The sequence below is a fragment of the Odocoileus virginianus genome, chromosome 3, assembly GCF_023699985.2.
Source record: "Odocoileus virginianus isolate 20LAN1187 ecotype Illinois chromosome 3, Ovbor_1.2, whole genome shotgun sequence".
NCBI classification, from domain to species: Eukaryota; Metazoa; Chordata; class Mammalia; order Artiodactyla; family Cervidae; genus Odocoileus; species Odocoileus virginianus.
In genome coordinates, this window is record NC_069676.1 from 95,434,731 (window position 1) to 95,460,752 (window position 26,022).

Sequence of the window (26,022 nt, forward strand, 5' to 3'; positions counted from 1 at the left end):
AAACATGTCAATCTAAGACTCATAGAGAAGAAAACAATAGTTTTTATGGTCCAGATGATAAATTATATACTTATTAAAGCAGTACCCTGATCAAGTAAGCATGATATGTCATTACAGACTCAGTTTGATGTTGAAACACTGTTATTTTAAGCTATTGCTTCAAAGTTGGTATTTTGAAGAGGGGTTGTGTTCTTGTGAAGAAGGAGACGGATGCAGGCAGGGACGAATAGTTCAAAGGGAAGCTTTAAATTATGTATAGTTGTGGGGGTGGTGAGAAGTAATTCTGCCTGTGATAGAAAACTTATTCAGGAAGACTGTGGAGCAGGAAGATGCAGATTTCTTCTGACTTAATCTGGGTGTTGTAATTGGGCCTTTTGCTGGGGGTGTTTTCTGGAGAAGTGATGTATTGGCGGGGATTTACTGGAGCTGGGAAATAAATGGAACGGGCAGCTGCCGCCTCCTGGAGAAGTAAATAGAGCACCGGTTCTCATTGTTATCAGGACTCCGACCTCCAAAGGCACAGATGTGAGCTTTCTTTTCAAAGGGAGTCAAGTATTCCCTTCAAGGAAAAGGATGTTTGTGACATAATAACATCAGTGCTTGTTAAGTGAGAGACCCATCTAGAATACTTATGCCCTTGCTACTTGGGAGGATTATTTATTGACCTGTGACTCTAGCAGAGCTTCAGCTGTGAGGCGAATATTGCTCATGGGGTCATGGCATGGCATTTGTCACTCAAAAGTCACGATGCAGTGAAGAGATCCCAAATTCGTTGAGTCCCCTCTCTCCGTGTCTCACGCACCGCTTCTGTGACTGCCTTCATTCCCTGCTTAGTAAACCCAAGCCTGGTAGCTCGAGCCCCAGGAAGTTGTTAAAGCAATTAAAGGCTTCTGTCTCCCAGCACATCGCTTGGTTACCATAGTATCCTCTGCCTCCAAGTCTCTCCCGATGATGTCAGTATGCATACAGGGGTTGTTCAGAGCCTCTGCGTGGGGATGAGTCACCCCGCAATAAAGCCCCTCGCCGGTCGCTCCGTTTCCAGTTCCATCTCGGACGTCCCTGGACATGGAGGGTAAGTGCCTCGGTGTGCGTGTCGGAGAATTACCAGATGCCTGTGTTCTTGTCTTCAGGTGTGCGCCTGCTTTCTTGCTTTCTAAGATACGCTACTGACCAAAAACCTAGTGTATGGTAGCATTGCAGCCAGTTGCCTAGAATAGACTTACAGTTTGTACTTCAAGTGTGTGTGCGTGTGTGTGTGCGTGTGTATGCACACACACATGGGGTGGGCTCATAGAAATAGCTGAATGCATAATGTGATGCTGGCTGGCTACTCTCCTTGGTCGGCAGCAGTAGCAGACACAGTAGAGCTTTTTGCTTCAAACGATGTGAAATATATACATTTCTTTAAATATTTTGACAGGTGTCACAGGACAAATGCGATTTTCTCAGAGTGGGAATTATGTTATTTTTTATTGATACTTCATATATTTTATCCAGTTTTGAACAGCATTTATATTTGAAAGGTCTAAAAGGTTATGGGAAGATATTATTAGAAAGAAGGACCGAGTTACATTGAGAATTTGCATGTTAGAGAAATTAAAGCTGAAATTGTAAAACAAAGGTTTTATTACAGGGTGGGTATATGAAGTTTAAAGTTTATGGATAGCAATCGTTTCAGACTAATTTTGTACTTTGAGTGCTTTTCAAGATATCTTGCAAAAAAAAAGATATCTTGCAATTTCATAATAAATTACAATGCTCCTATTATAGTGACAAAGGAAATCAGTGCTTCATAAAAGTTCTCCTTCAACACATATCCATACTTGTTAAGGATAAGCAAACTGTGTTCGGCTTTATGAAAAGAATACTGTGGAACCACTTACAGCATTCAAATAGAGGAGCCATGAAGATGTCCCTTGGAAAGTTCATTCTCTGTTTCAAGTTTTCTGCCACAAAGTGTCCATCAGTAAACACTTAAGTGATGGGTTTCTCTCCGCTGCTTATGTCTGAATCTCTCCATCCCCAGAGTTCTGTCCATATGAAATGTTAGCTGTGCATTTATTTCCTCCTCCTGGTTCCCACAGTGTATTCTGTGACGAATGTAATACTGTGTTTAAATGGAGGTGATAAGTAAGGCAGTTTCTCAGTCATTAATGGATAGCTTTGCAGGAGAATAAAGAAGAGTGGAGGGGAGAAGACCCTCCCATTGCTTTAGGTAGCTGAGCCTTTATTCTATGTAGGAGGTAGACAGGTGGCTCTTTTGAGAGATCGGTAAACGGTTGAGATTGTCCATTTCTAGAGAAATGTTGATTAAAACTGGCATTTTTTTCTTTCCTGGGTTTTTGACGTCCTCTGAACTAGACCCTGCTCTCTCCCTTTGTGTTATTTTTGTGTGATGTTGTATTAGTGGACAGATGACATTCTTCATTCTCCTTTCTTTAAAGAATCAGTGAAAGACATGGTTGTAAGAGTATCAAATAAGGTTAAAGATTAAAAACTAAGTTACTTTAAGGGTTTAATCTGTCATCTCAAATATCATAAATGCTTATTTATGAATTCTTTTCTGCCCTAAAATGTGTTTAAATGCTTTGACTTTTAATTTCTTTATTGTTTTGAATATTTAATTCTACTTATGTATTTGATGCTACTTATATATTCTTAGACACGTCACCAAACTCTTTCTGGTATAGGAATCAGTACGACTTCCCTTATAGCTCTGTCTACCTGCAATGCAGGAGACCCTGGTTTGATTTCTGGGCCTGGAAGATCCCCTGGAGAAGGAAATGGTAACCCACTCCAGTATTCTTGCCTGGAGAATTCCATGGACAGAGGAGTTTGGTGGGCTACAGTCCATGGGGTCGCAAGAGTTGGGCCCAACTTAGCAACTAAACCACCATGATGTATTTGAAAATTTGCTAATTAATTTTAAAAATTCCTGAAAAGTGGAGAGGAATTTATGATACTACCTATTTTAGATTATGCTGAAGTAAAGAAATTAAGCTAATTGAAACTGTTTCTATATCTTTTAAAACCTTTTCACTGAGACACTTTCATAATGTTTGTGTTGGAAAGAAGACTTTTATATTCTGGGCTATGTTACATCAGGTTTTTGCTCTTGTATTAATGTTTTGGATAAGGTAATCTATCAAGTAGCTAACTCTTTGTAATAAGAAAAATACTTCTGCAGTTTTGAACCCTTAAAATATACATGTACTGAATATATATCCATCCTCCTGCTGATAACCAATACAAGTAGCATTTTATAGAAAGAGCACTGTAACGATTACAGTCTCCTTCTTGCTACCATTGGGAAGTGGTTCCAAGCAGTTTTAGGCAGGGTAATTTTAAAAATTGGTTTAGCAGAGTTTTCATTTTCTTTTTATGTCCTGATAAGCATGTTTTGTTTTGTTTTGTTTTTCTGATAAGCATGTTTTAAGTTTTGCACGTACTTGAACTTGCTCCTGCTGACTCATGGAAATGCCAAGTCTGTACACTTTCCCAGTGTGAGACGATGCAACACGGCAGAAAAAGGATCACTTTGGCTTTCAGTAGAGTGAAAGTGTTAGTAACTCAGTTGTGTCCAACTCTTTGCAGTCCCATGGGCTGCAGCCTGCCAGGCTCCTCTGTCCATGAAATTCTCCAGGCAAGAGTACTGGAGTGGGTTGTCATGCCCTTTCCAGGGGATCTTCCGACCCAGGGAGCGAACCCGGGTCTGCTGTGTTGCAGATTCTTACCGTCTGAGCCACAGGGAGATCAGGAATGAGAGGAAGCTGTCTGAAGTACAGGGCCCTGGAGACGAGCAATTTGTCCCACGAGAGGAGAGGAGCTCAAGTTTAAGTGCTTAGCCTGGTTTTTTTGTGTTCGTTTCCTGTCTGAGCCAGGGCTGGGGCCTGGACTCCTGCACTTGAACAGGCCAGTTTTCATGTACAGGGTCTCACATGCCCCAGCTGGAGTTAATACTTTTTTCTAGCCCACTTTTCCTTTCTCTCACAAAAAGAGTGATAAAAATAGTATAATAACTGGGAAAGTGTATCATTTTTCTCCTGTTGCTATAAAAAATTACTGCCAACTTGGTGCATAAAATTTGTTGTCTTAGACCTCTGTGGGTTAGAAGTTGACGTGGTCTCGATGGACTAGAAAAGGAAGGTTTGGGGCTGTGTTCCCTTCTGGAGGTTCTAGGGGAGAATCCATTTCTTTGTCTTTTCCAGCTTCTAGGGACCACCTGCATTCCTTGGCTCACGGCCACCCTCCTTCAATCTCAGCAGCCAGAAAGTACAGACTGAATTCTTATGTGGCTGTCTCTCTGGTTCTTTGAGCCCAAGCGGGGTCCTTCGTTTTAAGGGACTCATGTGATGAGATGTGTCCCAACTGGATAGTGAGGATAATCAGCCCATTTTAGAGTAGGAACCTTATCCTTAATCACATCCCTGTCACGTAGGGTAACCTACTCACAGGTTCCAGGCACTAGGGTGTGGATCTCTTTGGGGACCATTATTCTGCACTGCCCCTCTCAGAGACTGAAGAATATATGGCTGATTTATCAACATTAGAGGCTTCCCTGGAGGCTCAGCTGGTAAAGAATCCGCCTGCAACAAGCAAGACCTGGGCTCGATCCCTGGGTTGGGAGGTTCATAAATCAGAAATTTTTTACTTGAACTCGTGATTGCCAACATAGGCTGTGAAATCTTGACCTCATTCGGTGGATGCAGTCATCCCCAAGGATATTAAAACGCTTTGTGATAATTAAGGAGGGAAAATCACATTAGGAAGAAATGTTTTACCGAGTCAAACGTTCACGACTCTGAGGGGCAGATGTGAGCCTTATAAAGCAACACTGTTCTCAGCTTACTTTAGTGAGAGGCTCACATCAGATGAAGTTAATTAAAACAACTGATCTGGGACTGTGAAAATTCCGTTAGTTAACTCCTGTGTGAATGAGCCAGGGTTTCTTTAGAAGCTGAAGAGGGTAATAGCTAGGCTACCAGGGACCAAAATGTGAGCTCTAGTAACCCTGAGTTTTGAATAACACTGTCGCTCATTGATCCAGCATTAAGCCGTCTGAGTCACAGGACCCAGCAAACGAGCCTGGCCGGCATGCCCTGCCCAGTTTCCTAGGAGAGGCACAATCTGTTACCCTAATCAATAATGCTAGACTTGAGGCCATCAAAATAGTCTCTCTCATTGTTCACATCTGATATTTATCTCGAGTTTTAGCCAGTTCCTGGCATATGACCCATCTGTACTAAGTACAAGATAATTTATATCTAGTAGTAGTTTTTAAACCTTCTTTGCTGAACACTCGTGGTAAAACACGCAGAGGATAACATACTCAAGCATGTTACTTTGAGACCAGAAACCTGAAATTACATCTTGCTGTGGTTCTCTCACGGAGAAGGCAATGGCCCCCACTCCAGTACTCTTGCCTGGGCATCCCATGGACGGAGGAGCCTGGTGGGCTGCAGTCCACGGGGGTGGGGTCGCGAAGAGTTGGACACGACTGTGACTTCACTCTCACTTTTCACTTTCATGCACTGGAGAAGGAAATGGCAACCCACTCCAGTGTTCTTGCCTGGAGAATCCCAGGGACGGGGGAGCCCAGTGGGCCGCCGCCTATGGGGTCGCACAGAGTCGGACACGACTGAGCGACTTAGCAGCAGTAACAGCAGTGGTGGTTCTCTCAAGGAAAGGAGATGGAAAGAAAAACAATCGTTTTCCTTCTTAGTTTTGGAATAACTTCCTGGAGGAAAACTAAATAGTATTTTCAGACCCTTGTTTAGGAGAAAAGGACTTGTGGATCACCACACATTTCTTTGCAAGAGGTAATTATTTTGACATTGATTCTTTTTGGTAGTAGAGAGGTAAGACAAACTTAGGATTCTACATGAAAGCGAAATCTGATTTTATGTCATCATGGGTTTTGTCAATCAAAATATCATTGAAGGAAAACTGTTATGTGACAGTGAACTTAAGAATTAAAATCAATGTTATACAGTTTGACAAATGATATAAATAAATCCAAAATATAAATAAATAAAACCCAACACCTTTAAACCTTTAAAAAATGTATACAGAATGTTCAAATTAATGTGGATTTTCCCAGCTATGGTAAATTAGATAAGTAGAGATGAAATCTCTGTTTCTTTAAAGAAAAAAAAAATAACTACTTCACAGAGCAGCTGCCTTCTCTGTGATAGAAGAGACTGTTTAATCTTTAAATCATTTTGAACTGGCTCGGTTGCTTTACTGATCCTTTAACTTTGTTAAAAATTATCTTAGAAGTTTTATCTTTGAAAAAAATCAGAGATAAAGGAGCTAATGGAGATGAGAGTTTTGAGGTTCCGGATTGTATTTGGCCAGTGGGTGGTGGATAAGATCAGGGAGACTTCAGAATCAGAAACTTCAAATGTTGTTACGCTTTCTCATTGACTGTTTTGAAGACTCGCTCAGGGTTTTATGTCCAGGGGGATTGTCCCAGAAACAGGAGTAAAGGCAATCAGCAATTAAGTGATGGAACCGGGGAATCTTCCTCAGGCTTTCCTGCTGTAAAAGGCTTTGCAGATCAGGGTAGTGCAGCCTCTATTCATTTTCCACCCTGACCTTGCATTCCCTTGTTTTCCTTTAGTTTTTGGGTTTTTTTTTTAATTGCTTTAAATTGACTTCCATCTTTAAAACGGGTCAAACTTGCAAAAAGAAAAGCAATGATTGGAATTATTTAAGGAGAAAATTATGCTGTTTTAATTTGTGGAATGCCCCTGTTTCTCCCTGTTTCTGCTCTGGATGTGGTCTTTATAACAGGACCAGTTTTTTTTCATTAACTCCTCTAAAATAGTCAGCTTTGGAGTGAGGATTAATAGAAAGAAAGGGTATCAGTTTTGCGTGCAGAATCTACTGGCCGGGGGCAAACAGAAGGAAGGGCAGCAGTCCCTGAAATGGCACCAGGGGACCAATGCTGTCTTCTGCAGGGGGGTGGAGGATGGAGGTGGGATGTGTTACCATGGCCACTGCCGCGTGGGACCAGCTGGGGGGCGGGGAGGCTTAGTGAGAGTTGTGTCCCCGGCCTGGTGCCTCCTGTCTGTCCTAGAGGGATTTCTCCACGAAGGGTGCGAGAGAGGGGAGGCACCCGGAGACCCGTCAGGCAGCCTTCAGGACTCATAAGTTTAGGAATGATCTCACCAGCCCCAAGAAAGAAAGAAAGAAAGTGAAGTTGCTCAGTCGTATCCGACTCTTTGCGACGCCATGGACTGTAGCCCACCAGGCTCCTCCATGCATGGAATTTTCCAGGCAAGAATACTGGAGTGGGTTGCCATTTCCTTCTCCAGGGGATCTTCCTGACCCAGGGATCGAACCTGGGTACCACCAGCCCAAAGGCTTCTGCACATTCAGACCTTCCGTAACAAATACGTATCATAATTTGGAGGAACGTGACTTATCAGTTGGGATGTCAGCGCATGCCAGGAGTCAGGCGGCATGGCTTCCCTTACGGGCAAAGGTCAGGCTTGTCCTCTGCACAGAATGCAGTCTCAGTAATTACTATGGAACGCCGTCCCATCTGGGATGGTGCACCCAGCACAATGCAGAATTCTTCAAAAGACGGCGTGACCTCAAATTTCAAGGAGTTTCCCCCAAAGAACAGGATAACGTATAATGAGAATAGCTTTCATATCACTTAATAATTGTTGTTTTATTTTCATGTTAATTTTTGCCAAGTGGCAAATTCCAGATGGCTAGGTTGGGACTTGATAAATTCATTTTATTTGCATTTTACTAAAACATAAATTTTTCTAAAATTGCATGTGAACTGATATATTTACTTGATGGCAGTTGTTATCCAGATACTTGTTATCCTGCTAAGTTTTGTATTCCCTTACTTATCTTTTAGTCCCATTTGCCTGACTATAAAACACTTTACCTTTCTCTTACGTTCTATCATAAAATGTCTTTTTCATACGCACCCACATACACAGCACACACACCCAGAGTTACTTTACAGCGGTCGAGTCCTGACCTAGTCCTTCTTTTTACTCTTGTCTCCATCTTCCTTCAGCCTCTCGATAACATTTGCTTTAAGCCCCTCAAATCCTATTTCTTGAAACCCTACTGAGTATAAAGCATCGTGTACCCAGCGAGGCCTGCGCCCCCCTTGCCCCGGCTGCAGTCCCTTGTTTGGATAGTTAGCAGCGTTTCCTTCCGATGTGTAGGAGGGTGGTAAAGTTAAAGGATACAGTGGGCAGAGGGAAGGGATGTGGTTGGTTATGGCGAGAAGTTGAAGTTAGAATTTGTGTATCAGGGAAAGGGGAATGGAAATAGCACAGAGATTGTGCTGGGAAAGCGGAGCCTTCTTAGGTCCATTGGGCCAAGAAAAAGAAGCAGCAGCAGCAGAATTATTTTGTGTTTTATTGGGCCTTTTATGTTGAGCAGGGTAGCTTGCCGTATGTACATGCAGAAACTTCTGCACTGAGTTACCGGTTTACCCTTTTCAGTAAATGAAAATTTAAGTTTATAAACCTCAGAACTTTATATTTCTTGGACATCACTACAACTATTTCACTAACCCGCCCATTCTCTGGTCATCATTTCTCTATCTTGGGTGCCAAATTAAAAAAAAAAAAAGTCCCTATATTCTATTTAGAAACAGCCTGTGTTTTCTAAATAAATCTTAAAGAGGAAGATGTTCCTATGCCAAGATTCAAATATACTGAACTTGAGAATTCAAGAATTCTGTTCAGTTCAGTTGCTCAGTCGTGTCTGACTCTTTGCAACCCCATGGACTGCAGCATGCCAGGCTTCCCTGTCCATCACCAACACCCGGAGTCTACTCCAACCCATGTCCATTGAGTCAGTGATGCCATCCAACCATCTCATCCTCTGTCGTCCCCTTCTCCTCCCACCTTCAATCTTTCCCAGCATCAGAGTCTTTTCCAGTGAGTCAGCTCCTTGCATCAGGTGGCCAAAGTATTGGAGTTTCAGCTTCAACATCAGTCCTTCCAATGAACACCCAGGACTGATGTCCTTTAGGATGGACTGGTTGGATCTCCTTGCAGTGCAAGGGACTCTCAAGAGTCTTCTCCAACACCACAGTTCAAAAGCATCAATTCTTCAGTGCTCAGCTTTCTTTATAGTCCAACTCTCACATCCTATATGTGACTACTGGAAAAACCATAGCCTTGACTATACGGACCTTTGTTGGAAAAGTAATGTCTCTGCTTTTCACTATGCTGTCTAGGTTGGTCATAACTTTCCTTCCAAGTAGTGGCTGCAGTCACTATCTGCAGTGATTTTGGAGTCCCCCAAAATAAAGTCTGTCACTGTTTCCTCATCTATTTGCCATGAAGTGATGGGGCCAGATGCCATGATCTTAGTTTTCTGAATGTTGAGCTTTAAGCCAACTTTTTCACTCTCCTCTTTCACTTTCATCAAGAGGCTCTTTAGTTCTTCACTTTCTGACATAAAGATGGTGTCATTTGCATATCTGAGGTTATTGATATTTCTCCCAGCAATCTTGATTCCAGCTTGTGCTTCCTCCAGCCCAGCATTTCTCATCATGTACTCTGCATATAAGTTAAATAAGCAGGGTGGCAACATACATTCTTGACACACTCCTTTTCCTATTTTGAAAGAGTCTGTTGTTCCACGTCCAGTTCTAACTGTTGCTTCTTGACCTGCATACAGATTTCTCCAGAGGCAGGTCAGGTGGTCTGGTGTTCCCATCTCTTTCAGAATTTTCCACAGTTTATTGTAATCCACACAGTCAAAGGCTTTGACATAGTCAGTAAAGCAGAAATGGATGTTTTTCTGGAACTCTCTTGTTTTTTTGATGATCCAACGGATGTTGGCAATTTGATCTCTGGTTCCTCTGCCTTTTCTAAAACCAGCTTGAACATCTGGAAGTTCTCGGTTCACATATTGCTGAAGCCTGGCTTGGAGAATTTTGAGCATGACTTTACTAGCGTGTGAGATGAGTGCAATTGTGTGGTAGTTTGAGCATTACCTTTTAACATGTTCTGTGATTATTTTTCCTGGTAGGTTGAACTGCTGCTGAAAGACTGATTGTGCAAAACTAGAGTTAGAAATTTGTCCAGACTTAGTAAAATGTTGAAAATTTGAAGAATAATTGATTTTTCTTCAGTGTATTTTTCACTGTAACGATCACCCGTATTGATTTGGTTTGCAGTCTTCTGAGTTATATAGATATTTCACTACTTTGTGTGTCTGAGGTTTCAATCTTTGGATTTTTTTTTTTTCATCTTTACAGTAATGTCAAAGATATGTAGGGTTTAGTGGTTTTTAAACTTGGGATTTGGCAAAAAACTAAAGATCATTCTTGATGAAAGCTTTCACTGAGTTACAAAGAGATGTGAACTTCACCTCCTTGACAGCCAGTAATTATCAGATTTCAGTTACTTTTCAGAGGTGTTAATCCTGAGTTGAAGGCTTCCCTTAGTGATGACCTGACTCATGAATTAACTCTCATGGTCATCCAGTTGTTTACTTCAGCATTCAGCCTGCTAGCCTGCATATAATTGCTGTTACTGCTGGACATACATTTTTTTTGTCGTAAAAGTAATATGGAGCTTAGAGAATTAAGGTGTTCCTTGCCTCCAGGGACTTACATTAGAGGGGGAGAGATGAGAATACCAGGAGTATGCAATCAGACTGATTCAAACACCCCTATTTTTTGCCCCCCTTCACAGCAAAACTGCTCATGTAAGACTGTAGTTCACCTCCTGATCTCTCTTCAGCGCACTCCTTTCAAAACCCACCTCTCCAATGAAACTGCTTCAGTCGGGATCACGAGTAGCTTTAGTCAAGACCAGGGTCGGTTCTCAGTCCTCTCAGACTGGGGCTTGTAGGTATCATTTGAAGCAGGTGGTCTTTTTCTACTCCTTCCAGCACTGTCTCTTCTGGTTTAGCTTCATCTTAATTTGCTGTTCTTTCCAGTCTGCTGGTTCTTCATCTTGCTGACTCTGAAAGGGGGTATATTCTAACTCAAGTCGCTGGTCCTGCTCTCTTTGTTGAAACTCACTCTTTCGGTGAGAGTGGGCAGCTCATCCGGTCTCTTTCTTGGCTTTAAGCTCCATAGTACGCTGACAGTTTCCAGATTTACATTTCTGATCTGAACCTCTCTCTTGAACTTGAAACAGCATATTTCCACTTGGGATTATGTAATAGGCATCCTACACATAACATGTCCCAAAATCCTGAAGATTCCCCTATGTCCAACCTACAGTCTTTATTGTATCAGTTATCCGACAAATAATGTTAACATTTTGAGATATGCCTTCCCAGGTGTATGTGGGCATGTATTTTTATTTCTCACTACCAGTCATGAGTTTTGTGTGCACTGTTTTCTTTCTCTAACTCCACCTCACCCCTTTACTATGAACATGTTTTATATACTCATAAAGAGTGTGCCTGCTGTGCATGTGACCTGGGTTCGATTCTTGGGTTGGCCAGATCCCCTGGAGAAGCTCATGGCAACCTACTCCAGTATTCTTGCTTGGAGAATCCCATGGACGGAGGAGCCTGGTGGGCTACAGTCCCTGGGGTCGCAAGAGGCAGACACGACTGAGCAACTAAACCACTACCATATATTCTTTGGAAACCTAGCTTTTAGTAGCTACTTGGTTGTACCATCATTTACTAACTAACATTTTCAGTGAACATTGAACTGCCTTCCATGACTTAATACTAAAATTTAAACTATGACTTGTATACCCATTACATTTAGTATCCCTGTTACAAAAAAGAAAAAACAACTTCATCATTCTTATTTTGCACTATCCCAGCATGGTAGCCACAAACCACATGTAGCTGTTGAATGCTTAAACATGGCTGGTTCAATAACAGGTACTATATAAAATGTAAAATATAGATTTCAAAGACTTAGTTTGAAAAAAATCTTAATAAGTTTCTGTACTACTTGTTGAAATATTTTCTTTTATTGGACTAAATAAGGTATACTTTAAAAATTGACTTCATCTTTGTCTTTTTACTTTTTCAAATGTGACTATCAGAAAATTGAAAATTATATATGTGGCTCACACTATATTTCTATAGGACAATGCTGTTTTAGTCACTTGGCTCAAAAACTTTGGAGTCATCCTGTCTTCTCTTCCTTTTATGCTCCATATTCTATTAGTGCTACATTCAGAACATATCCAGCCTCTGACCACTTTTCACCACCCCCACTATGCCCATTAAAGTTCAAGCCATCATTAGATTTTGCTTAGATTCTTGCGGTAGCTGTTGACTTGGACGCAGGCTCCTGCTGTCTAATCTCAATATAGTGGCCAAAGTGATTTTTGAACTACACGTCAGGTCATGGCTCCCCTCTCCCACAAAACCTTCCAATGGCTTCTCATCTTATTCATGGTAACAGTCAAGTTCTAACAAAGCTGATGCCCATCTACCCCTTGGACTTTATTTCTACATTCTTCCTGTCATAAGCCAAACATATAGCCCACTTGGATCTTATATTTCCTCTTCCCAGCCTGGAGTGTTCTCTTCCCAACTTTTCCCCCAGGTAGCTTCCAGGGCCTATGCTTTTATTTCCTCCAGGCTTTTGCTTCTCTGTGAAACATGTGCTGAATCCCTTGTTTAAAATTAGGAGCTTACTTTGCTCAACAGCACACCAACAATCCCTAACTCCTTTTCGTGCTTTTTCTTTCTTCTTTGCATTTGTTAATACACAACAATATATATTTCATTCTGTTGTAGTTCAGTTACTAAGTTGTGCCTGACTCCTCGCAACCTTAGGAGCTCCAGCGTGCTGGGCTCCCCCATCCTCCACTATCTGTCAGAGTTTGCTCAAATTCATATCCATTGAGGTGGTGATGTTATGTAACCATCTCATCCTCTGTTGCCTCCTTCTCCTTTTTCCTTCATCCTTTCCCAGCATCAGGGTCTTTTCCAATGAGTCAACTCTTTGCATCAGGTGAACAAAGTATTGGAGTTTCAGCTTCAGCGTCAGTCCCTCCAATGAACACCCAGGACTGATCTCCTTCAGGATGGACTGGTTGGGTCTCCTTGCAGTCCAAGGGACTCTCAAGAGTCTTCTCCAACACCACAGTTCAAAAGCATCAATTCTTCTGCACTCAGCTTTCTTTATAGTCCAACGTTCACATCCAGTCATGACTAGTGGAAAAACCATAGCCTTGACCAGATGGACGTTTGTTGGCAAAGTAATGTCTCTGCTTTTTAATATGCTGTCTAGGTTGGTCATAACTTCCCTTCCAAGGAGTAAGTGTCTTTTAATTTCATGGCTGCAATCACCATCTGCAGTGATTTTGGAGCCCAACAAAATAAAGTCTGACACTAGGTCCACTGTCTCCCCATCTGTTTCCCATGAAGTGATGGGACCAGATGCCATGATCTTAGTTTTCTGAATGTTAAGCTTTAAGCCAACTTTTTCACTCTCCTCTTTCACTTTCATCAAGAGGCTTTTTAGTTCCTCTTCACTTTCTGCCATAAAGGTGGTGTCATCTGCATATCTGAGGTTATTGATATTTCTCCCAGCAATCTTGATTCCAGCTTGTGCTTCTTCCAGCCCAGCGTTTCTCCTGATGTACTCTGCATTTAAGTTAAATAAGCAGGGTGACAATATACAGCCTTGACGTACTCCTTTTCCTATTTGGAACCAATCTGTTGTTCCATGTCCCGTTCTAACTGCTGCTTCCTGACCTGCACATATTTGGTGATAGTATAAATGGTATGTGTAGTTACTATTTGTTACTATGTATAAGTATGTATCTATAGTATAGTACCTACTTGTTGAATGGATGAGTAATTGAATTTATTAGTACTACAAATGTTGTAGTGACTTGATGAGAATAACTATGGGTGTTTCGGGGCATAAGACCACTACTTCTTCCTGTACTGAAATTAACTAGAAGGAGAAAAGACTGGATGGTCAGGTCAGGGCATTGTTGAAGAGGGACTTAAATCCTAGGTCAAAGCGTCTATATTTACTTCAGTGGAAAATAAAGTGCCACTGAAGTTCTTTAAACTGCAGATTGAAGCTTACTCTCATAGCTGAGAGAGTAGAGAGCTAGACAGACAGTTAATAACAGTGCATAGAAGAATCATTGATCAGATGGTGGAGAGGGTGAGACAAGAAGACCAGTTGAATGGATAATGCGGTCATGCAGTTGAGAAAAGGAAAGATCCCACCTCTCCTTCATCCTTCCCCTGTCTCCTCTCTTCTCTCCACTGCCAAACTGCTACTATTTCTTCACTTCTCACTCATTCATACTGCTGCCCACTTCTTCACTTTTCATCCACTCATTCACTCTTTTCAACCCGATCCAAACCTAAAACTGTTGTGTAAAAAGCCACTAGTAGCCATCAAATGACTCAACATAAAATGCACTTTTCAGACTGTATCCCGAATAACCTCTTGGGAGCATTTGACCCTGTCGATCATCATTCCCAAGAGGTGGGTATCGTGAGGAAGCTTGAGCTGTGAAGCATCCCTGCCTTTCCACATGCTGCCCCTGTTTGCTATATTCTTCCTCTCTCCTTATTTGTCCCAGTGAAAGCCCACGTATCCCTCTCAGAATCTCCCCCTAAAATCCCAGCAAGAAAAATTCTTCCCTCACTCTGCCACCAGTCATGCACCTTGTTCACGCATCTTATTTTATGTGTGACTTTGTTTGGCATTCAGTTGCTTAAGGGGTTGGACACTTGGTACAACCCTAAGATCCTTTAGGGCAGGGACTGCTTTATTCACCTTTATACTCCAACTCTCAACATGTAATAGGCACTTGATAAATGCTTATTGGAAGAATGAATTAATTTTGTTATGATGCACATTTAGGGTTCAGTTCAGTTCAGTCGCTCAGTCGTGTCCGACTCTTTGCGACCCCATGGACTGCAGCACGCCAGGCCTCCCTGTCCATCACCAACTCCCAGAGTTTACTCAAACTCATGTCCACTGAGTCAGTGATGCTATCCAACCATCTCTTCTTCTGTCGTCCCCTTCTCCTCCCGCCTTTAATCTTTCCCAGCAATAGGGTCTTTTCAAATGAGTCAGTTCTTCACATCAGGTGAACAAAGTGTTGGAGTTTCAGCTTCAGCATCAGTCCTTCCAAGGAACAGCCAGGACTGATCTCCTTTAGGATGGACTGGTTGGATCTCCTTGCAGTCCAAGGGAGTCTCAAGAGTCTTCTCCAACACCACAGTTCAAAAGCATCAATTCTTTGGCACTTAGCTTTCTTTATTTCCAACTCTCACATCCATACATGACTACTGGAAAAACCATAGCTTTGACTAGATGGACCTTTGTCAGCAAAGTGGTTTCTCTGCTTTCTAATATGTTGTCTAGGTTGCTCAGAGCTTTCATTCCAAAGAGTAAGCTTCTTTTAATTTCATGGCTGCAGTCACCATCTGCAGTCATTTTGGAGCCCAACAAAATAAAGTCTCACTGTTTCCACTGTTTCCCTATCTATTTCCCATGAGGTGATGGGACCAGATGCCATGATCTTAGTTTTCTGAGTGTTGAGCTTTAAGCCAACTTTTTCACTCTCCTCTTTCACTTTGACCAAGAGGCTCTTTAGTTCTTCTTCACTCTCTGCCATAAGGGTGGTGTCATCTGCATATCTGAGGTTATTGATATTTCTCCCTGCAATCTTGATTCTAGCTTGTGCTTCATCCAGCCCAGCATTTCTCATGATGCACTCTGCATATGAGTTAAATAAGCAGGGTGACAATATACAGCCTTGACGTACTCCTTTCACAATTTGGAACAAGTCTGTTTTTCCATGTCCAGTTCTGTTACATCTTAACCTACATACATATTTCTCAGGAGGTAGGTCTGGTGGTCTGGTATTCCCATCTCTTTCAGAGTTTTCCACAGTTTTTTGTGATCCACATATTCAAAGACTTTGGCATAGTCAATAAGGCAGAAGTAGATTTTTCTGTTGGAACTCTCTTGCTTTTTCGATGATCCATCAGATGTTGGCAATTTGATCTTTGGTTCCTCTGCCTTTTCTCAATCCAGCTTGAATATCTGGAAGTTCTCGGTTCACATACTATTAAAGACTCTCGGAGAATTTTGAACATTACTTTGCTAGCATGTAGATGAGTGAAATTGTGTGGTAGTTTGAACATTCTTTGGCATTGCCTTTCTTTGAAATTGGAATGAAAACTGACCTTTTCCAGTCCTGTGGCCACTGCTAAGTTTTCCAAATTTGCTGGCATATTGAGTGCAGCACTTTCACAACATCGTCTTTTAGGACTTGAAATAGTCCAACTGGAATTCCATCACCTCCACTAGCTTTGTTTGGAGTGATGCTTCCTAAAGCCCACTTGACTTCACATTTCAGGATGTCTGGCTCTAGGTAAGTGATCATACCATCGTGGTTATCTGAGTCATAAGATCTTTTTTGTACAGTTCTTCTGTGTATTCTTGCCACCTCTTCTTAATATCTTCTGCTTCTGTTGGGTCCATACCATTCTGTCCTTTATTGAACCCATCTTTGCATGAAATGTTCCCTTGATATCTCTAATTTTCTTGAAGAGATCTCTAGCGTTTTCCATTCTTTTGTTTTTAGTCTTTCCCATTCTATTTAGCACTCATAAATATATCATCAACATTTGTGTATGCTCATAGCTTTTCTCAAATTTCAAAACAGATCTAAAACTTTGAACTTGGTATGAATCTCTGAACTTACTCTGTAATCCTTACTGCCAGAAATTTGTTGCTGGTGAGAGAGCGAAGACAGAGGAGAGCATTATTCCTTTCTGCTCACTTGCACGTCCCAGTCATAAGTTCAGTCGCTCAGACATGTCCAAGTTCTCCTGAGACCTCCAGAGTAGAAGTGCTAACTTTGTTATTTTGAACTCTTACATTTTCCGTTTACACAGTGATGAAATAAGGTGAGTCCTAGAGTAAATTGGTTTGTGAGAACAATAGCAAACAGAAAAACAAAGTAGACAACAGTGAAACAACACAGTATTCGCTTGAGAAAAAATGAAACAGGATGCCCCTTGCTAGAAAATTTCCAAAGTTCTTTATTCCTTTTAGTAAAATAAATGTTTATAATGATATAAGAATGTATTAACAAATATAGTACCATGTGATTATAAAGTAAAATATAAAATTGCATATTTATAAATTTGTAAATGTTTTCACTTTATTAAATTTGTGTGGGATTGCTATTATGCTTTGCTGCTCAGTCATGTCCGACTCTTTGCAATCCTATGGACTGTAGCCCACCAGGCTCTTCTGTCCATGGAGATTCTCCAGGCAAGAATACGGGAGTGGTTAGCCATTCATTCTCTTTTCCGGGGGAGTTTCCCAACCCAGGATCAAATTCAGGTCTCCCACATTGCAGGCAGATCCCTTACCATCTGAGCCACCGGGGAAGCCAAGTATTTAGTTGTCCAAAATATTTAGGTGTCCAAAATATTTGAATATTATTTTAACTTTAAATTTTCACATCTTCACTTCCATGTATATAATTCTTTAATGTACTAGAACTGCCTTCGAGAAAGAGTATACATAGAACTGGGGCAAAATAATATTTTGGAGAGAATATTCATGTTGTCACTAGATCTTATTCTAAATTGACAGTACTCTTTTTTGATTTGTTTTGTTTTCTGGCCAGTACTGTATATGGAAATTTCTCCTTTCACTTATGAAAGAAAGTACGTGTTATGTCTCTTGTACTCTGTGAAAATGTGCAGCTCTGGCAGTTACCCTGGATGGTTTTGCTGGAGTAATTAAAACACAGATGGAGCTCATTTCTTTCCCAAGTGTTTGATTGGCAGATACTTTGTGATCAACACTTCTTTCAGCTGAACACATCGGCACCATCTGCCTTCAGCTGACTTAGCGACTGGTCGCAGCGGAGTTTCCTAATCATCACGTGGGCCTCTTTAAATAGCGTATATTTCTCTTGCTGAAGCCATCAGATGGTTTATGAAAAAAATTACGTACAATATATAAAAATTTTCATGAAGTTGGCTTGCAACTTTATGAAATACTCATAAATATTTTTTGAATCTACTATTCCCTTGCTCTGATTAAAATATTTAAAGCGTAACATAAATCACTGCATCTTAAAAAGTTGACATTTCTAGACAAAGTTAGCTGATAGGGCATCTTGAGGTTGTTAGAGATTATTTCAGTTTGGGGTCCTGTGTTTTGAACCATCAGTGCAAGTACTAATTACAAATAAAACATACTGTATTAAGCTGTCCCCAAACCCAACACAAATAGCACAGAAGGATTTGCTAATTTTAAACATTTTGTATATTTATTACTTTTGGAAATGGTTCTTTACTACTGTTGGAAATTACTTCTTTATTTAAATATCAGGATAAGAATTAGATAGAAATTTAGGTTCATTCAATTTTGTTGCAAGTAAGTGGATGTGGGTTGATTATTTTGTGGAAAAACATACATTCAGGTATTGGAAACATAGAAAGAATGGCTTTTTAACAAGAAGAAAAAGATATTTATTTTAGTTATCCTACAAATATATTTTGAAATGTGTAGTTGTACAAACATATAGTCTACAGTTATGAGGAATACACATTTATTATGCATAAAACATGAATTTTCTATATAATTAATTAATGGAAAACTTTGCCGTCCAAATGAATACTTAGTTATGACTGCCAAGATGAAAAACATGCTATGGAGTACTTATGGGGGAAATCGAAAGAATTAGACTATTGCTTCCAGAATGTTAGAACAAAGAATGAAGGCATTAGATTGAGAAACATTCTGAGGAACCTTGGAATACATTCACTGCCTTTGGTTTCTGTGGAAACATAGTTATGGTAAACGGCAAGAGTGACTTGGGACTTTGGCAAGAATTTTAAGATAAATTTATGAAGCTTATCACTCTATGTGAAGTGAAAAATAAGATGAATTTTGAAGGTGAATCAACAGCAAAGAAGGAAAATAGTTACAAATGTATAGAAATGTATCATCTCCTAGTGCCAGAAATCTTTGAAGATAAACTTTGAATTAGCTTTTTACTTTGTGTGAATATGTAATCACCTCTATTCAGGCTTGGAACTTTTCAAGGTAAGGAGTGGGGTTGGGAAGAAAGAGTTTTAACTATTTGAAATGCATTTCAGCTTATTTGGTAAACATTTATCCCAAGATGTCAACATTCTCCTGAGGGGAAGGCTATGACTAATTTTGATACAATGGACTAGGATGTGTCCCATAAACAGGGCACTGCAAAAGTTCCAAGAAGGGAGTTCCCAAATCAAGAGGAGCCCCCCACCACCTGCACATAAATATATACACTCATTCACTTGGTTCTCCTGCTCTAACTTTCTATGTCTTCTTCCCCAACCCGTTTCTTCTTTGTGTGCCAGTTTTATTGTGTCAACATTTGCTGTATAGATTTGCATTGGTAAACACCCTTCTTATATTATGATTATATAATACGAATAAGAATTGATGCTTTTGAACTGTGGTGTTGGAGAAGACTCTTGAGAGTCCCTTGGACTGCAAGGAGATCCAACCAGTCCATCCTAAAGGAGATCAGTCCTGGGTGTTCACTGGAAGGACTGATGTTGAAGCTGAAACTCCAGTACTTTGACCACCTCATGCAAAGAGTTAACTCATTGGAAAAGACCCTGATGCTGAGAGGGATTGGGGTCAGGAGGAGAAGGGGACGACAGAGGATGAGATGGCTGGATGGCATCACCGACTCAATGGACATGAGTTTGGGTAAGCTCCAAGAGTTGGTGATGGTCAGGGAGGCCTGGCGTGCTGCGATTCATGGGGTCAAAGAGTTGGACACGACTGAGGTAAACTGAACTGATATAATATGGATCCCTAGAGAACTTTATCCAGTGTCATTGGATAATAATAACTAACATTTGTTGAGTACTTACGGTGTGTTTGGGCTTCCCTGGTGGCTGAGCTGGTAAAGAATCCTCCTGCAATGCAGGAGACCTGGGTTCGATCCCTGGGTTGGGAAGATCCCCTGGAGAAGGGAAAGGCTGCCCACCCTGGTATTCCAGCCTGGAGAATTCCACAGACTGTATGGCCCACGGGGTCGCAAAGAGTTGGACACGAGTGAGTGACTTCACTTTCTTTCACTTTTCACCGATGCCTATTCTTAAGGCCAACGGGCAGCTTAGAGACCAACGGGCAGCTCAGAGACAGGTGAGGAAGAATACTCCCGAGTGGAATACAAGTTTCCTTTCATTAATTTTTTTTCCAGTTGAAAAGGATTTCTGAGCACCCAGACTAGGTATGGAATGAGATGTGCAAAACTGAACCTCCTCCTTCAAACATGACAGAAGGTGCCCAGGTCTGAGAGCACGTTTCCTAGTCTCAGTCCCAGGTTTTACGTTAACTTTCTCAGGCTTCTTTATTTCCTTGTGGGCAGTAAAGTTAAAAGTTCTAGAGTCCCTACCAATTCTGAAAAAAAAGTTTCTGGTGATAAAGGGCTAACAGTCTATCTGAGCAGACATGAGAAATGCGTGTAAAAAGTTAAATATAGGGAAAAGCTGACATGTTGAAAGAAGTAATAATAGAGGTTGCTCATGAGGACGTGGAGATTGATTGGAGTGGAAGTTGCTTATTGATATGTGGTTACGCATTAAATTGTATATTTAAGGTGGGAATTAAAAATAAAGTACGCTCAAGAATAAAGCAAAGCAAAAATATATATATATAATGATATATGTAAAATATATATATAATATATATAAAATTATATATAAATGATATATATCATATATTTATATATATAAATATATAAATATGGAGCACCTCTCGAGAATTATAAATTCTCGAGAGATGCTCCATTAGGAAGCTGGTGTAAGCCCAGTAACAGAGGCTGGTTTATATGTTAAACTTTGCTCCCTTAAGTATATTTGTTTCATGAAATATGTTTGAGATTTTTTTATTTTTCTTTTTCCTTGTCTTTTAAACATTGCATCACATTTTTCTTTGTCCTTCTTCTTTTTTTTTTTTTTTGATTAGCTGCTGCCATTTCTTCAAATGACCCTTCTTAGTTTCTTTTTTAAAATCTGGCAGCCACTATGTGAAGCATACGCATCTAGACAGTTCTTGGCACATAGTTAACACTTTATAAATATTAGTTACACAGAACCATTGAGTTTATTTCACTATTAGTGCTTCAGCATGCTACATGTTTTTCTGTTTAATCAATTAAACATTCATCTACTTTTTTTATCCTTTTTGTATAGAGATATGTTAGTATACTTTTGAGTATTCATTAAAAATTTTCCTTGGTTCTTTCTTATTTAAAATTCTTATCTTTGTCAAAAATCTTAAACTGTTATTTTACTGCCTCCTGTCACACTGGTGGTCGGCTACTTTATCCAGGGATGCAGAGAGCAAAATAAGAGTGGTGGTGGTTGGAACAGATTCTTTTGTTATATCCTGTCTAAAAGTTCAAAGAGTGATTGGTGATGTATGATCCGCTGACACCAGTATTAGAATATAAGTAATTAAAATGCATTATACTAAAATGTCCTGCATTGAACGAGGTGGAAAGATTGAAGGAAGGGGAACGAGACATAAGAAGTTGGAATAACACTCATCTTAAAAAATGGAGTATTTGGACTTCCCTGATGGTCCAGTGGCCAAGACTCAATGCTCCCAGTGCAAGCGGCCTAGGCTGGATCCCCGGCAAGGAAATCATCCATAGATCCCACATGCTGGAACTTAAGAGTTCTCACGCTGCAACCGAGACCTGGCATAGTCAAATAAATAAATGTTTTTTTTTTTTTAATGAAGTATTAAGTTTGTTAAGAAGTACAAGATATGGGAGGGATCCGTGTCTGCACTGTTTGTGATGTTCCTTCTGTTCTGCACTATCCCCATGCCATTGACATAGTTGACCAGTCAAGGTTTTGCTGGTTTGAATTCATTTTGGGCCATTCTGATTTAGTGCTGATTATTTTTGGCATTCTTTTTCTCCTCAGTCCCCTAAACTCATGAAGTTCATTCACAATGTTGCATCCTTCCAAATTCGAAAGGCAGACTGACCCTAGAGAGTGGGGGTAAGAACAGACACCGAAGCAGTGGCCTGCTGTGCAGTGCTTAGTCACTCAGCCGGGTCCGACTGCCACCCCATGGACTCCCACCGGCCTCCTCTGTCCGTGGGGATTCTCCAGGCCAGAATACTGGCGTGGGTTTCCATGCCCTCCTCCAGGGGATCCTCCCAATCCAGGGATTGAGCCCAGGGCTCCCACATTGCAGGCAGATTCTTTACCATCTGAGGCACCAGGGGAGCCCAAGAATACTGGAGTGGGGAGCCTATCCTTTCTCCAGGGGATCTTCCTGACCCAGGAATTGAACTGGGCAGATTTTTTTTTTTACCAGCTGAGCTACCAGGGAAGTCAAAACAGTGGCATAGGCATGAGGAGTTGGGATGTGGTAGATAAAAATGAGGTGGCCAGGGTGGACCATGGTTTGGTCCTGGAAGGCAGTGCGTGACTTCCCATTCTCCAGCAAGTAGAGGTAGGCTGGATCCGTTTCCTTAGGCAGGTAAGAACAGGAGGATTGAGGCTCAGTAACACGTGATTATAACCCTGGCTCCCAGGAGAGCTAACTCTAAGCTACCCAAAGGGTTTAGTGGTTTAATTTGTACTGGTTTTGATAATTAAGGGTATCTAACCTTGGAGTGTTGATAGAGCACAAATAGGCAACGAGAGCAGCAGTGTCTAAAGTCACGGGGACAAAGAGGTGGGATTAGAAAACTTTATAAAGAAGATAAACATGTTGCCAGTGTTCTTTGTACAAGGTCATTTCAAATTCTCGATTCTTTATAGTATAGTTTGATAGGAAGCCAGATTAGACTCTAAGCCTCAAGATTAATGAGTTCCCAAATGGACATTAACACCAAGTTCTCTCAAATGAAGAGAAACAGAGCATCACTTACATTTTTAAAGAATCCTGGACTATCAGAATCTAAATGCCAAAGTTGGGTTACAAAACTGCAACATGCTATAAATGTTTACATTAAATTTGCTAGACTCCTCTTAACATGGTTACAAAATACAGTGCCTGGATGTGTAATGAAATTTGAGGATAACACTAGAAATCCAAATTTATGGTTTCCCCCCCTAGCCAATTGCTTGTTCTTTTCCCACTGCCAGTCTTACAAAATTTCTGAATAATGGATATTTAAAATTTTCCAAGTAGATGTGATTGAAGCTATTTTATAGAATTGTACAATATTGAGGACCAAAAAGTTCTCAAACATTATCTCTTTGAAATAGAAAAATTGAGGAAGAGAAGAATTGAATGAAGTTTAGAGTTACAGAGAAGACAGAGAAAATATTTTTTAAAAGCTACTCAGAATTCCTAGATCCTCCACGTTTTAAACTTTTATCACCAAAGCAGAGAATTTTAACAGTATCACAGTTTGTTATAGGCACAAATAAAATAACAATGTTTGCTTAGCAATACTGAGTTGAAATAGAGTCACAAATTTCTATAAAGTCTTACTACACTCCAAGGAAGAAAAGTTACAAGAGAATTAAAATACTTTTTTAAAATAAAGTAGGGATGAATGATACATTATACTCCCAATATTAAAAAATACTAATCTGAGGTTAAAATACTTTTTCTCCTTAATAGGTTTCCTTTTGAGTATCTGATTGTCATGTTGACCTTGGGTGGGAAGTAATTAGACAGGAATGACTGAGCAACTGGATAGTGCAGCCTTCTTGCATCTGTGACTTTCTTCCTGGAAGGAACACTGGAGCAGATGTCAAGCTACAGTCAGGGTGAGCAATTAAAATCAAGTCATCTTAGGGCACCCTGGGCTAAGATTTATAGAGTTTGGATCCTCTCTTTCCCGTGGGCCTGTTTTCCGAAAAATGGGTATGAAGGATGAAATGGAAAATAACCTAGAAGGAATCTCTGCGCTCTGGTGTCCTGAGGTCAAGTTTACTAGAAACCCTAAGATCCCATGCTTACTCACTTTTGATGGACCTGCCCTCACGTTTACTTTATAAAGCAGTTTCTGGCCTTGTGATAACACAGCCGCAGGAAGGCACTGACTGTATCGGATAGACTCTGACCACACAAAAGATATCAGTTTATTCTCTCTTTTGTGTGTGTTTCTAGTTTACTAAGCCTTAAGTTAATTTTACTTAACAGTTATTTTATTGTGGTTAGGAGCACTGGAAACATTTAACATGACATTTGGTTTGTTAAAACCCCACAAAGCTAGCAGATGGTCGAGGGAAGCAGCACTCAGGATGCCATTTGATCCTTAATTTAAGACCATACTGGATGCTGCATCTGGAAGAAGAGCTGTGCCAAGAACATTGCTGTCGAATGAGAGACTCTGTTGTTCATAAATATTTAGGAAAAATCAGAAGTAAGTGTTCATGAGCATAGTTCATTTCAGTTCAGTTCAGTCGCTCAGTCGTGTCTGACTCTTGGCGACCCCATGGACTGCAGCACTCCAGGCCTCCCTGTCCATCACCAGCTCCTGGAGTTTACTCAAACTCATGTCCATTGAGTTGGTGAGGCCATCCAACCATCTCATCCTCTGTCGTCCCCTTCTCCTCCTGCCTTCAATCTTTCCCAGCATTAGGGTCTTTTCAAATGAGTCAGTTCTTCGTATCAGGTGGCCAAAGTAATGGAGTTTCAGCTTCAGCATCAGTCGTTGCAATGAATATTCAGGACTGATTTCCTTTAGGGTGGACTGGTTGGATCTCCTTGCAGTCCAAGGGACTCTCAAGCATCTTCTTCAACACCACAATTCAAAAGCATCAATTCTTTGGTGCTCAGCTTTCTTTACAGTCCAACTCTCACATCCATGCATGACTGCTGGAAGAAACATAGCCTTGACTAGATGAACTTTTGTTGGCAAAGTGATATCTCTGCTTTTTCATTTGCTGTCTATGTTGGTCTAGCTTAGTATATGAAACCAAAGAGGTATCCCATTGGAGGAGGATTCTGCAAACACTTCCAAATCTGTGGTATTTGGCTCTGATGGTAAAAAAAAAAAAAAAAAAAAATCTGCCTGCAGTGCGGGAGACCTGGGTTCGATCCCTGTGTTGGGAAGATCCCCTAGAGAAGGGCATGGCAACCCACTCCAGTATTCTTCACTGGAGAATGCCAGAGACAGAGGAGCCTGGGGTATACAGTCCATGGGGTCTCAAAGAGTCAGACACAACTGAGTGACTAAGCATAGCACAGTATTTATTCATGTAATGTTTTAATAAACCTATGGAGAATAGGCTTTTATAATGAAAATTTTATAGCTGTTTCTTTATTTTATTCATTCTGTGTACAAATGGAAGTTTTCATTTGTAATAGTCCCTGAAATAGTCATTATGTGTTTAAACCCCTCACACCAAATGTAGAATCTCCAAGTTTTTGTCTTTAACTATTTCCCCAATGCTTACAATATTAAAAAGCTTAGTGTAATTAATTGGTAGCATGTATAACTGTGATAGCTGGCATCTAGTGACTTATCCTGTTATTCTTTTTGTTCTTTTATTATAACTACTCCATTTGTGAAATTTTTTATGCTTCCTGCTTCATATCTGCTAAGAATTATTTTTTTTCCCCAGTGAGGTAAAGAAAGAGGCTTCAAAGCAGTGTTAAATACAGGTGACAGCGTTTCCTAATTAGTTTTATGAGCGTAGAAATAAATCACTTAAAAATTCATGAGCTCCTTTGACCTCGTTTCTTCTTATTAAGGAATGTAAACTTTCTGGAATAAGGATTCTCTCTAGACATTTTGGTGTTTTAACCTATGTAGTTAGCATATTGTTGCAAGATCTAAAGACCCATGTCTAGATGCCAGTTAGACTTCAGGAAACCCTGACGGGTACTGAATGGTCAGGAAATAGGAAGTCATCCACTCCTGAGGTCCGTCCCCAGTTTGAGGACAGTCCTGTGAGGATGTTCTAAGATGCAAGAGACTTGCAGCTGGAGAGGAAATGCCTTTTCACTGAGCATCAGTGCTCAGTGGCAGACCGCTGGCCCCTGCCCTGTAACGTGTCAGCATCATGTGTGAGTGACCAGAAAGAGAAAGAATCTTAATTTAAGCC

General features: G+C 40.6%; 1 protein-coding gene across 8 annotated transcripts in view; it reads left to right on the forward strand.

Moving 5' to 3' along the window:
* PAM (peptidylglycine alpha-amidating monooxygenase) overlaps positions 1-26,022 on the forward strand; it is a 314,353-nt gene that overhangs the window by 62,133 nt on the left and 226,198 nt on the right. Inside the window, exon 1 of one of the 8 annotated variants that reach the window (XM_070465861.1) lies at positions 857-1,072. The exons of the other annotated variants lie outside the window; for them this stretch is intronic. The gene's annotated coding sequence lies outside the window, so the exon portion shown is untranslated. Of the gene's footprint in view, positions 1-856; positions 1,073-26,022 lie in introns of those variants that run through there. 8 annotated transcript variants of the gene reach the window in all.